The 13,620-nt window shown below is 41.2% G+C and overlaps 1 protein-coding gene across 1 annotated transcript in view; it reads left to right on the forward strand.

The window, feature by feature from the left end:
• The first annotated feature begins 44 nt into the window (after positions 1–44).
• Positions 45–13,620, forward strand: part of IL1RL1 (interleukin 1 receptor like 1) — a 41,032-nt gene continuing 27,456 nt past the window's right edge. Inside the window, exon 1 of the mRNA XM_063392631.1 lies at positions 45–4,310. The gene's annotated coding sequence lies outside the window, so the exon portion shown is untranslated. The remainder of the gene's footprint in view (positions 4,311–13,620) is intronic.

Raw genomic sequence — 13,620 nt, forward strand, 5'->3', positions numbered from 1 at the left:
GATTCAGAATTAAAAGGCAAACGCATTGTAATCAATGGAAGAGTGTTCTTTCACCACTTCATAGTAGATATATTCCAGTTTATTGTTTATGCTCACAGAGAGCAAAGTCTAAATTATATGTGGTGTAAGATACATTGAAAGCATTCTCTGCACCATTTTTAGCTTTTCAACTGTAGCTACGCATTTATTCTGTTGGCTTGCTTCTGTCTATTTATTTGGTGGTCCGGCTTGCACTGTCCTTTCCTTGCCTTGTGATTGCCTTGTCTGAATTTGCTAGTTCAATTACATCTTTCCATCCATACTGTGACTCTGGTGCTTTCTGTGAGACTTTTTTTCATGATTTTTTCATGATCATACCCTGCTTTCATACATCTATGGTAACTAGTGCTGAGATGTGACCCATTTCATGTTCTAATGTACACATCTGTTGTGGTTTAACCCCAGCCAGCAGCCAAGCCTCAAACAGCCACTCACTTCCCCACCAGTGCGATTAGGGAGAGACTCAGAAGGGTAAAAGACAGAAAAACTGTGGGTTGAAATGAAGACAGTTTAATAGGGAAAGCAAAAATCACACACATGAGCAAAGAAATCCAAGGAATTAATTAATTGCTTCCCATGGGCAGGCAGGTGTTCAACCATTTCCAGGAGAGCAGGTCCTCATCTTATGCAATGATTACTTGGAAAGACAAACACTATCACTCCAAATATTCCCTTATTCTTCCTTATTTTCCCCTCTTTACGTACTGAGCACAATGTCATCTGATCTGGAATATCCCTTCAGTTGGTTTAGTCACCTGTCCCAGCTGTGTGTCCTCCCAACCTCCCACTCAAAACCAGCACAGCATCTATGATTGTATTAATTCATGGACAGAGGTTTATGTGATTGGGAGGAATGTGCTCCGAGCTCAGAATGAGTTGTTAGGACCTGGTACAGTTAATGCAGTAGCCCCAGACAGGACAGCCCTGACTGACTTTGGAGTGGTGGTGGGTGGTTGTGGTTTTTTTGGGTTTTTTTCCTTTTAAATTTACCTCTGTATTGCATCCTAGAAGGTAGAACAGTGCAAGAGCAATTTTACATTTTCCCTTTATCTTGGTGCCTTGAGCTTCTGCTTGAGAGGTAAGCCCATCATCCTGCCTTTTGTTCAGACACTATGGTAGCTCAGTAACTCTACTTCCTTTCATAGCTGCAGTTAGCTTGAAGGTGAAGCAGGCAGGATACAGATAATATTTATGACATCTGTGCTAAGGAGAGACTTTTTCCTAGAAGTACCAAGGAAGTATTACAGTGTAGAGCTTTGGAATACATGTGAACAAAATCAGTGGCTAGCAGCTTTCCTTCAGGATATTTCCAGGTGTCAGGTTTAGTCAGAGATGCTATAGCTCATGAATACAGGAACAATAGCATTTCCTCTTCTCATCTTTACACTCATTATTCTCAAGAGTAAAGGCAAAGCAAGCCACTTGATGTGCATGTTTATTCGCTTTAAATTTAGGATAATATGAATAAGTTCTTAATGCATTTGAGACAAACTGAAGAACAGTCACTAAAAGGGAGCTAGAAAATAGTAGTAGCAGAAACATTTGCTTCTCCAGCCCACTCTAAGATTGCTTCCCATGTTAAAATTGAAAAAAAAAAGGAGTCTGATGTCTGCTGGGCATCAAAGGGCACTGTTAAAATGTACAGCTTGTGTGACTCCTCTGAGAGAGCACCTGGGACATTGTGGCATTGCAGCTGGAGTTAGAGCCTTGCTTGGCTGCCTTTATCAGGGGTTATTGTCTCACCCTGGAGAAAGGTAGAAAGGTCACCAAGTCATTAAGGTGAAGTTTTTGTTTCAAAAAGTTGATTTTGAATTGCTGCTCCAGATCAGGTTAGTTAGATGTGTAAATGTTTCTGGTTCATTTCTGCTGCCAGCCATTCACTTGGTCTTGCCTAGTTTGATTATTTTTAGTTTTTTTGAACATAGGAGTAGCTGTAGTGGAGGGGAATTTTGAACGCTGTCTCATTACTTTTTTCTTTCTTTTTGATTAAATACTTTCCCTGATGGGCTTTATTTCTGTTGGCAGTTATTAAAATCCATATTCTCTCTTTCCCTTATCTCACTGGCTACATGCATCAGTGGAGTTCCTCCTTTTCCTGCATTGTCTATGGTAACACACCCCAGTGCTGCTTCATCTCTCCTTGAGAGCTGATCTTTTGCACTTTCTTTCTCTGTTTATCTAATATCCCCCGAAAGAAGTTAAGGGAACAGGTCCTTAAGAAGGCTTTTTTTTTTCTCTCTTTGAACACATAGTTTCTAATATCCACTTTGTTTGTTTGTTTGCTTTCTGGTGGTTTTTTCATTCCAAATATGCATAACATAACTATTTCTTCTGTGCTATGGAATTGGGGTCCTTGGACAAGCATTGGATTTGGAAAGAAATTCAGGCTATCTACTCTTTTCTGACCTCTCACTCCTAGGGAAGCACACTCAGACTGTATCAACTAGATCTGTACTTTCCAGGCAAGGTGTGAAACAACTACATAATTTCAAGTGGAGCACAGCAGAAATGGCAGGTCAAAGGCCTCTTTGAGGTCAGCTGAGATCAGCTCAGTTGGTCAGAGCATGGCACTAATAAAGCCAAGGTTGCATGTTTTATCCCCTTATGGGCCCTTCACTTTAGAGTTGGACTTGATGGTGCTTGTGGGTCTCTTCCAACTCAGAATATTCTGTGATTCTGTTTTAAGACCCTGCTGAGAAGGTAAAGGAGTTTATGAATTCTCCTGAAATGGTGAATAAGCAGAGTATTTGGGAGTTACAAAAAATAACATTCATCTGTCCCTTTAAAACAGAAAAAAGCCTTGGCAGTTAACTCCCCTACATATTGCCTCCAGGAACAAACAGGGAAAAAGCTAAAGAGCTGTCTGGACAGGGACACTCACAGTTGGAAAAAACTTGTGTGCCATATGTCCCCCTTCCATCTGTGTATGCTCTCTTCTGGGTCGTGACATCTGGTTCTGCTTGATATCTGGCTCTGATTCCTGTATTTTTAAAGTAAATGGGACTTAATTCTCCTTGGAGACTGAAGAGAGTAGACCACATGCTGACTTTTAAAAGAAAAGCCAAGTTTTTCATAAAAATATGTCTCCTCATCCTAGATCTGAATGGCTTGGTCGGTGTATGCATTTAAATGAGCCAAAGATGTGCCAGCACCGTCTGCTGTCACTTTTAAAAAGCTGCTAACTTTGGCATGTTTGATATTTTTGGAGAGTTGGGCCATAAAGTTAGTTGAGTGCCTAAATTAGATGATGAATTGGCTTATTATTAAGGAAAGGATCAGGTCCAAGAGAGCAGAGAGCTGATGATGGGAAAAGATTGGGTGTTCCAGGGTGAGGGTTGGTGAGCCACAGAAGCTGGCTGTGGGGATCCTGAAACCCCTGGAGCCCTGAGCCACACCAGCCTTGTGCCGTGCACTGCCTCCCCCTAGTGATGCCTGAGGCCCTTCCAATAAAAGCCACGCTGTTTACATGAGATCGTAATGAAGTTCTGCTGCTAATAATGCCAAGCCATAGCCCAAAAAAAAAAAAAAAAAAAAAAAAAGGCAGACCAAGAGGGAGTAAAAAAAGAAGAAAAAGAAGGTACTTCGACAACTGCTGTAGCAGGGAATTTAATGGAAAATGAGGGTTTTGGCCTTTGAGTCTGTGCAACTGTTAATCCAGAGCCTCAGAGCTGATTGGGAAATGGGGAGTGGTAGAGCTCTGTAGAGCTGTGTTTCTTAATCAGCCTCCAGCATATGTCAATTAGATCTAATTGAGCAGCTCTTACCATTTGTTATTCCAAGAAGAAGACTGTGATTGAAGACCACTTCATCTGGCATCTGCATTCCAGAAGATCTGCTGTGCATAATGGCTGGAGGATCATTACCAGCCATGTGCTACCCAGGGAACTGAGAGTCCTGGAATTTAATTGATGTAGTGATAGATGAGGAATTTGTGCCTAATTCAATGATCTAGTCCCCTGAGCTGGGAACAAATGGATCCAATAGTTACATGGTGAGAAAATCTTGGAGTCTTGGATGCTGAATTGTTTAGTGGAAACCAGACAGCAAATGGATAGTAGAACCCTGGAGTCCTTGAGGAAGAGTTGCCTCAAGGCTGCCATCAGAGAAGAGCAGTCAGTGCATCATGAAGATCATCTCAAATGGACCGTCACAGCATTCTGAGGAGCAGAAAGCACTGGCTGCCTGAAATGACCAATCCTCAGTTCCCAATCCTTGCCTTGGATAGTGTGCTCAGATCTCAAGAGACTTTGCAAACTCTTTTTTTCGTAATGGTATGTAGTGCTTTTTTTTTTTTTACCCCTTAGTTAATAATCTACAGCCACAGGATTTGTAAATTGAAGAGAATTTGCAAAACGGAAGTGATCAGGAGGTTTCAAAGACTATCTAGGACCTTTGGCTATTAAAATATTGTTATTATTGTTGTTGTTATTTTTAATATTGATATCAATAATAAATGCAGCCAAATCAAAAATTCTGCCTTGATTATGGCTCAGGCCATATGATTCTGAGTTCCAGAACTAATGGTGAAGATGAGACTGCAGAAAGTGATTAAAGCAATTAGCATAAGAAGGCTGGGGCACTGTGGTTCATATCATCCTTCTCATTTCCATTTACAGTCCACCGTTGTTTATGCTTTTAAACCTGAAACTTGTACTCTTTATCTTTGGTCTTCATCAGAAAAGAGATTTGTTTTGTCTACCTACTCTGTAAAGAGAGCTTACTAGCACTTAACATGAGGCTCAGAACTACATCCCTAGGCAGCTCAGAGTCTGAAAAACATGAAAGCTAAAACTTAAGGCATCAATTCAATAGTTCTCAGTAGTAGTTGATTTTGTAGTGAGCACTCAGATGGTAATTCTTAAAGCTTTGTGGTAGTACATGCATTAAGGTACATGAAAGTCCCCTGATGACTGAAGGGTCCCAGAACAGCCCCAGACACGCTCCTAGAGAAGACCCTCAAAAATTCAGGGCTGCAAAGACCAACATTTTCTGTCCCAGCTATGGGAGGCTGTGAGCAGTCACTGGTATCTTGGGGTAGGCTAAGAGTTGTGGAAGAGAAGAGTTTAATGGGTTTGGTGAGGCTTCAGGAATCTGATTCAGGCCATGCATTTGTTTCCCTTCTTCATTTTATCTCCCTCCTCTGAAACCCACCAAAAAAGATGGCCTCTAGTTGGCCCCACACATCTGTGTCTCTCAAAAAAACAACCATCTTACTCATATATCTGCACTTGTAGATTACAACAGCTCCTCGCTGGAATTGGGCTAGAGCACTTGAGACATTTCTCTCAAGGATATGAATAATACAGGGTGGTGCTATTTCCATTTCCAGAGAAGGTGGATAGTATGAGATGGTCTTCCATAGGAAATAAAATGAAAATTCTTGGCCACATCATAATGGGAGCTAAATCAAAGTATGCATTTTGCAAAAGAAAACATGTCATTTTGAAAAATATCCATGTGACTTCTGTGGTAGCTAAACACTATCTCAACTGAGTAAGACGCTAATTGGAAAAAAAAAAAAATTCTTGTAATGTTTTGCAAAAAATTGACCTGGACCTGGCAGCATTATGAAGTCTTTGTGGCCTGGTCTGGTGAAGAAGGGAGGAGGTGAGGAGCAATCAAGACAGCAGCACTGTACATAATTACTGATTATAATCATATGTTGCATTTTGAGCTACTTGTGGGACACATGAAGCAGGAAAGTGCCATTTTATCTCTGTACCTACCCCTCTCTAACCACAAATGTACTGAATATGGACATATTCATTGCTCTTGGCGTTTTTTTTTTGAAGATCAATCAGCCTGATGATCTTTAGATTTCCTGAGCGAGGCCAGCTCCTGGATCACCATGTTCCTTTTACAAGCCCCAGTGTAGCAGAAATTCCCATGCCTTAGATGTGGAGTGGATTTTTTTCTTCCACTAAAAGCTCCTGGTTTGGTGTCAGCAAGGTATTTTCCAGCAGTGAGTACAGAGGTGAGCCTTTTGAGGTGAGCTGTGGCAGGAGTGATTTTTGACCTACACTGGAGAGCTGCATCGTATTTCATAAAGGAGTGGTGCAGGATATACCCACGTGCAGGTGATCATAAATCCCTAAGTGAGGAACCCAAGGCTTTTGTTGTGTAATGAAGTTTGGGTACAGATGCTGCGAGTCTCCGTGTTCCTCCAGCTAGGGCTATGTAAGGGCTGGAGGGAGATGTGCCAGCTGCAATAGCTCCAGCTGACCTATCCCTTGGGCCAAGAGTTATCTCACAGCCAAAGGATGCAGCTTACTTCCAAGGGCTGGTGGGAAAAACAGGGGAACAACAAACACTGGAGGAAAGCATGAGAAATGCTCTGCGGAGTCAGGCCAGCAGCTAACCCAGCCAGGCATTCTGTCTCCAGCCGTGGTGAAAGGAGTTGCTGAAAATCAGACTGATATCTCAACAGCTGCCCCAAGCTGCTGGGCTGGCTCTCCCATTTGAAGCTCCACTGAAACTCAGGGATGAGGATAGCATTCTGGTGTCTGAACCCTGAAGTTTCTTTACTATTTTGCTTACTCTACCCTTTTGTAGCAGCAAACAGAACTCCATGTGAAAGCTGCTGGGTTTTGCCTAGCTTGTTTGGCCTGTGTTGCCCCAGTCTTTCATGGCCTTTTACCACTGTATGTAGCAATAGGTCTTGAATGAAATTACATATTTACATGAGATGCTTTTACCTACTTACCCAGCAAATTTTTAGACTTGGGCATGCTGCTGACTTTCTCTCTGGAGGGTGAAAAAGAGGTTTTGGTGCTTCTTGAAAAGTCTATTGCTATTGGTGGGAAAGAAGGTCCCTGGGGTGAAGTATCAGAACCCAAACACTGTTCTGTAAGCCTTGAAAACCACACAGAGCAGAGTTTATTTCCCTTCAGATATAATAATTAATTGGGTTGTTGTTATTTCATAACAAAACTAACTACATCCCCAACAGCAAAACAGCAGAGCTCTCTTTCCTTATTAAGGTTACTTGCAACCCTGGAGTTAATAAAACAGTCAACTTCCCTTTGAAGAAAACATAATTCTTTGTTGGTTCTTGATTAGCAAGCACTCATGCAGCAGGCATTATCAGGCATCATGCTGCAGCAGCCATCCAGTGCAGCCAGATATCAGCAGATTTGTGACACTTTTTTGCTGTTCTTCTGGTATGGTTTGACAGGTGCTTATTTCCTGTCCTCACTAGTTTGGACTGTCCTTCTCCCTCTTCCTGCCACTTCCACTCAAGACTGTCCCTTCTATTGTGCCAGCAGGGTTCCCTGTCCAAGAAACTTGCCCAAGAACCAAAACTGCTGAAAAATGACTTTACTTTTATTGCTCTTCTTGGCCAGTTAGCTCTTAGGCAGATTCGTTTTCTGAACTCTCTGCCATTTAAAAACACACAATATTTTTTTTCCAGCACAGGAGAGTCAGGGAAGGCAAGGGTGGATATCTAGGATGGTGTGAGATGCACTGCTCCTAAAGCGCAGACTGGGCCGAGCAGCTGTTTGATGGGTCTGTGTTCTTGTGGATACACATTCCTAGCACTCAAGTGTGATCCTTTGGAGACCCTTCTGTAGATTACAGTACCATGCCAGAACACTTTGAGATAAAATCTCTCTTCTCTAGCCACATGTTTGGGTTTTAAGGATTTTTCTCTATAAGTTGTATCTGATGGACTTTGAGTTGTCCTGGTCAAGGGGCAAATAAAATGTTGCATCCCATATTAAGTAGCATAGTCTGACAGACCACCTTTTGATGAAGGGTATTTTATGCAATCAACACAAACTTTTCTCATGTTTTTTTTCCCATTCCTTTCTCATTTCTGGCCTTTCAAGACATTAGAAAGAAAACTATGCCTTTTCTTAATCTTCAGAAAAGAGACAGCAGCACTGTGTAACTCCTTGACAGAGGACACTGCACACATGGGAAGTCCACACAGGTTCCTGCAGAGACCAGGCTTTGAATGGGAACAGAAAAACAAAACATTGACAGGCTCAGGATACTCTTGGGAGTGAGAGCCTTTGAAGGCTAGGGCAGTACTGAGGTAGGGTTACAGTGTATGTTGGATATGATTTTGCTCTTTGTTTTTCTTAGTAGTCCTTACCTCAGAAGAAGTACTGGGTTAGATGGTCTGAAGCAGCACAGCTGTTGTCATATTTCTATGACTTGAACTATGAAAAGCAATACAAGGATGGAGCTATTCCATCAAAATTTGCTGCCACTTTGGCAAGCGTTCTTTTTCATCTTTTTGTGGTGTCATTTATTGATAGCTTAATTTATAAATGGCAAGTATTGGAAGGAATAATCTTGTCTGAATTTCAGACTCATCAAAATTCAGCATTGTCTACTTTTGTCTATCACTGCCTGTTTCTTTGTGTCAACAAAATTTGTTGTCATTGTCCATTATGTTGCCTCAAGAAACTCCACTGTTGCTTTTTACCTTCTATAAATTTGACATTTTGCCATGATTTCAGTAATTCCAATTAGATGTTTGTTGTTTTGAGATCTTGTATTTCCATTGTTTATTGCAGTAAATTTATTTGTCTTTTCAAGACTTAATGGACCATCTGAAGGGACTCAGTGAAAATCACCTTTAAATATTTTGCAAGAGCAGGTGGTTTGTTTTTTTTTTTTTTGTCATCACTATTCTATTGTCTTAGTCTTTGGAACAAAAATATTTTATCTTGATGCAGATACTTTTACTGCTTCCCGTTGGACTTTAATTGTTGACTTAAACTTCTGGGTTCTTCAATCTTATTAATTTACCCAGAATTTCAGTCACTAGAAGTTAACTCCTTCTTTCCAGACATTGTTCGACTCAAATGATCAAACCAGAAGAAATAGGTAGAATATGTTTGATAAGAAGACTAACTCAAAGACTTCAGTATGTCCCAACTATTTTTTAAGATTATATACTGTAGCAATTGCTCTACAGATATGTGTTCTTCATTGGTTTATCAGCCAGAGAGTTGCTGTTCTACTTATGACTACTTTTAAACTGTGTCTTTCCAGCCTTTAGCATATGAATTCATAGAAAAAGGATACTAATGATGTAGAGAGATTAAATCAATTTTCTGGTTATATTTTTATGAGAGACTGCCATTTCTGCTGAGCTTTTAAAATTCAATCTGTGGCTATCCAAAGGTCAGATCTGATACCTGAGGTTTTGCTGGGGCAGAGAACCAACTTAACAGAAATGTTACACTGACTTAGCAGTATTGATAAGCTTTGTGATAACAGCAGAAGAGTCTGTGGAAGGGTCCTCCACACAAGCACACTGCTTCAGAAAATTTCTGGTTTTCTGAAAAAATGAGTATAAATTAGTTTGCATGAACATGGTATTGCTTCTGTGATATCCTGTGGAGGTAAAAAATCAGTGCCTATGGACAATTTCTTTGCATGAATTTAGACACACTCACAACTCCCAAAGGGAGAGGGATGGTCCAGTCTGGTTAGTGGCAGAAGGTGAGGACCTCTAAGAAATTCAGAAAGAGTTTCTTATTTTGCTACTCTTGATTAATCCTTACTGTTGAATTAGAGGTAGCTAATGGGAAATGCTTCTTTCAACCCCCAGTCACAATCTAAGCTGGCCATCTGTCTTCTGAGAATAAATGTTAACAGAGCAGAAACAGCTCTGATGATACATAAAATCTGAATGCATGCTGTGCCCCTGCTCAGTTCTTTGTTCCCATCCTGGCCTTGTGGCTAGAGCAGTCATTAGGAAACTGATGACCTCTTTTGCCCTGAAGAAGGATGTGCTCCCCTATCTTCTCCTAGGACACTTTCTGCTTCTCTGAGGCACCTGGGTGAACTTGTACCCGGTGGCACAGTTTTGTTTGTTGAAAGCAAATGTGTGAGAACCCAACTCACTTAAAAAGAGTCAGAGCCTAATAATATAAATTTCCTATTAATGTCCATCCCCTAAAAGGCTAGAGCCAAATTCATACTTGGCTGTTCTCTCTTTTCCTCATGACTTATAAGTTCCAAACAAGTAGCATCCCAGTATTCAGGATACAGGATGGAGTGTCCTTCCTCAGATGCAGAAGCCCTTACAGACCTTAGAGGCTGGGTCTCCTGGTTTCTGGTTAATTTTCTGACTGAAAGCCTTGTCTGGGTACTGTGGATTGTTCTCAGTCTGTTAGCATAGAAACACATAATCATGGAGGATGATTATATGCAGGTGCTTTTATTGGAGAGCTCTGGGAATCAGGGGTACAGATCCAAATCTGACTCTGACATGGATTTGAGATTGTCATGTTTTATACCCTTTTCTTTATATAACTACATATTAATTATTAAACTTACACTATTCTATTGTATACATTGATCTTACCCAAGTATGAATTTCCAAGCCCCCCAAACATAGTTTCTCATGATTCTTATTGAGATTAAACAATAATCATATTCAGTTACCAAATAATCATCACATCTAGCAATCCTATCATTTACTGATTATGCAGTTTCACATGATCTAGTAAAGACACTTCATTCCCAGGGCCTACCAGGCCCAACTTTTCTTTCCATCCCTCCTGAATCTATTGTATACAATTCCTGTGATTTTAAAAACATTTTAACCCTATGCTATCTCGTCTGAGTTGTAAATCACTTTGCTTTTATGACTCTTGTTACTGTCTGGGTGTGCAGTGTCTGACCCAGTTGAGTCCGTGCCACCCCTGTGCTGTCACATCTGCAGCAGTGTGGCAGTGTCTGCACTGAGGTTGCGGAGGCAGCAGGGATCACCTTGGCTTGGCCCAGCCTATGGTCAGTGTGTTACCTAGTGTGCAACTCTGTAATGTCACCTGAGGGTGTCAGGTAATTTGTTTAAGATACAAGAGCCCAAAGATCCTCACTGAACTAATCAGTGCTCTGGACAGAGGGTGTGGGCCTCACTTGTGCCATTATCTGAACAAAACACTCAGGGTTGCCTGCACTTGCTTACTTGGTTGGGAGTCCAGCACACAGTGCACATTTACTACGGAATCAAGAGTATGTGAGGGCTTACCTGTCATGACTTGTCAGTCTTTCCAGCATGAATATTCACTAAACTCATAGGCATTTTTATATTTCTTCAATAATTTCTATTACTTCTACATTAGGGATGTTTATGTACCCTGAGAGATACCAACATGTCCACATTAGGTGATAAAGTATACTTGAATTTTCTTTCTTTTAAACTTACTTGTTTCAGCAGCTCTTTTGTAAATAGAAAGGAGGTGAAATACGGTTTCTCCTTCACCCTGAGGAATATTTTCCACAGCAGTGGAGGGACCCAGAAGTGTCCAAATCTGCTTTTGCCTGCACGTTTTTTCCCCAAATTCTCCGCTTTAATGCAAACAGAGTCTGCAATTGAGATGGTGGCACTGTCAAGATGTGTAATGTGTCTGCAGTGTAGACCTTGCCTCTGTGGAACAATACTCCTCCATATCTCACTGGCAGTTTAAGCCCAAGGCAGGCTTTGTTTCCTTTTGCACTCTCGTGGTGCTGAGTGACCAGTTAGCAAACCCCAGAAGGCGAAGGGATGAGCAGTGAGGCAATGATGTGACAGAAGACCACGGCTCTGAGAAGAGCTGCTGAGAAGGATGCCCGCAGGCCCTGATGTCCAGCCTCGGTGAGTTGGAACCTGAATGTGGCTTCAACAGAGCTGTGTGGTGCTGAGGGACTTCAGTGCCTAATAAGAAACACCAAGGAAGGGACTGCCAGGAAGACACTGCCACTGTTTCCCAAAAGGCTTTGACGCAGCACTAAAACTGGGATTTGGAATGGGAAACTGTCTGTTGGCACAAAATATTAGGTTTCTTTGCTTAGAAATGCAAAATCTTGCCACTTTACATTGATTTTCGGTGTTCAAAATCCATCAGTTTAATTGTCCCCTCTCGGAAGATGCATTTTTGCATATATCTGCATTACTCTATATTTCTGAGCCACAAAGAATGGAAATTTGTTGTTGTGAGCCTTTTTTTTTTTTCCTAGAAGATTTTTCTGCTCCAAAGAACAAAGGGGAGGAAAGGAGGAAACCTTTCCCAAAAGCACAAACTGAGACCTTACAGGAACAAATCTCCAGTCTCTGCAAGAATTCCAGGTTTCATGGAAAAAAAAAAATCTCTTTTGGCTCTTAGCAGAATTATTAATCATACTTCTTGTGAAATGAAACTAAATAACTGACAAAACCAAAGAAGGAATTTAAATTCAAGTGAGAGTTACCTACAGTTTTGCATTTCTTCAGTTTCCCTGTTTATGTAAGAAAATAAGAACTATCTTACCAGCTTGCACAATTTCCTCCACCCACCATCTCCAGGTCTTTATCCTATTGCTAACCACAAGCACAAGCCATCAATAATGGGTGAAGAAGAGGATGATGAACTCTGCTAGTGCCAACCACAGGGGATGGACATCCTCAGTTAAAAGAAGCTTTTCCAACAGCACCTTAAAAGATAATCAGTGTGCCTCTCCTTGAGTCATACCTCTTGAAACCACTTGCACATTTACTTTAGTAACAACTTTACATGGCAATTAGTTTTGGGTTTTGCTTTTGTGAAAGAGTAGTGTTTCCTGTTTTAACTGTATGTCTGATCATCTCCCTGTTTCCTTTCTCATGAGAGGTACTGAAAAATAGTTTCCAGAGTAATTTTTTGTGGTACTGAAAGTCCTCTCCTTTTCAGCCACAGAGTGACAGACAATTTGGTTTATTCTTGTAGCAAAAGCCCTCTTTGCCTCCTTACTGCTCTTTTAAATAACATCTTTTTGTGCTACAATATATTTTTTTTTTTGTCAGTGGAGACCAAAATCACACCCAGTGTAAAAGATAAGGATGTGTTGCATCATTATAATACCATTTCCTGTTTTGTTCTCTGTTCTTTTGCTAGTAAGTCTTCACAATATCTTTTTGCCCTCTTGGTAGCTTCTAAACATCAGGCTTTTTTCCAGAGAAAATTCAAAATTACCTTGAGACGACTTTTTCATGTAGTGAAAGATTTTGTGAAAACTTTGTATGTGCTAGTAGGATTAGTTCTCTGAAAAGAGAGCTTTGTGTAGTTAAACAGCTGGAACAAACCAAATAAAGCTAGAGGACACCTGATCTCATGGCACTTCCCATGAAGATTTATTTGGGATTGCTGTCCCAAAGTAATCCTTCTGCTACAGAACTGCCTGGCATTTCAGTTAGTTTCACAGGATCCAGGAAATTTCCAAGGTTTGGCCCTCATCCTGGAGCCTCAGTCCTGGATTGGTGTGTTTGGAAGAGACAGGTAGAGAGTACAGCTGTGGCATTCTGGCATGAGGCTGAGATGTGGTGCAGGAGGACAGAGAGGTGCTCCTGCTCGTGTCACACAGTGCAGAGCACACTCTTCACTGCTGATGTGGGAGGTCTCAGATAAGCTTGTTTCTGCATGCTGTCAGCTGCAGAGGATAACTTCAGGAAGTCTGGCCTATGGTCATGGACCCTGAGATGAATTGGGCAGGAGTGCTTGAAACCTTCAGCTCTTTGAAAGCACTGGGTTCCCCAGAAGCTGCAAGCAGCCTGCAAACTCTGCTGCTGGCTGTGGAGACGAGGTGGAAGAGAAATGATTACAACTGACATTTTTGGATATG

Source organism: Prinia subflava, chromosome 3 (assembly GCF_021018805.1).
Source record: "Prinia subflava isolate CZ2003 ecotype Zambia chromosome 3, Cam_Psub_1.2, whole genome shotgun sequence".
NCBI lineage: Eukaryota > Metazoa > Chordata > Aves > Passeriformes > Cisticolidae > Prinia > Prinia subflava.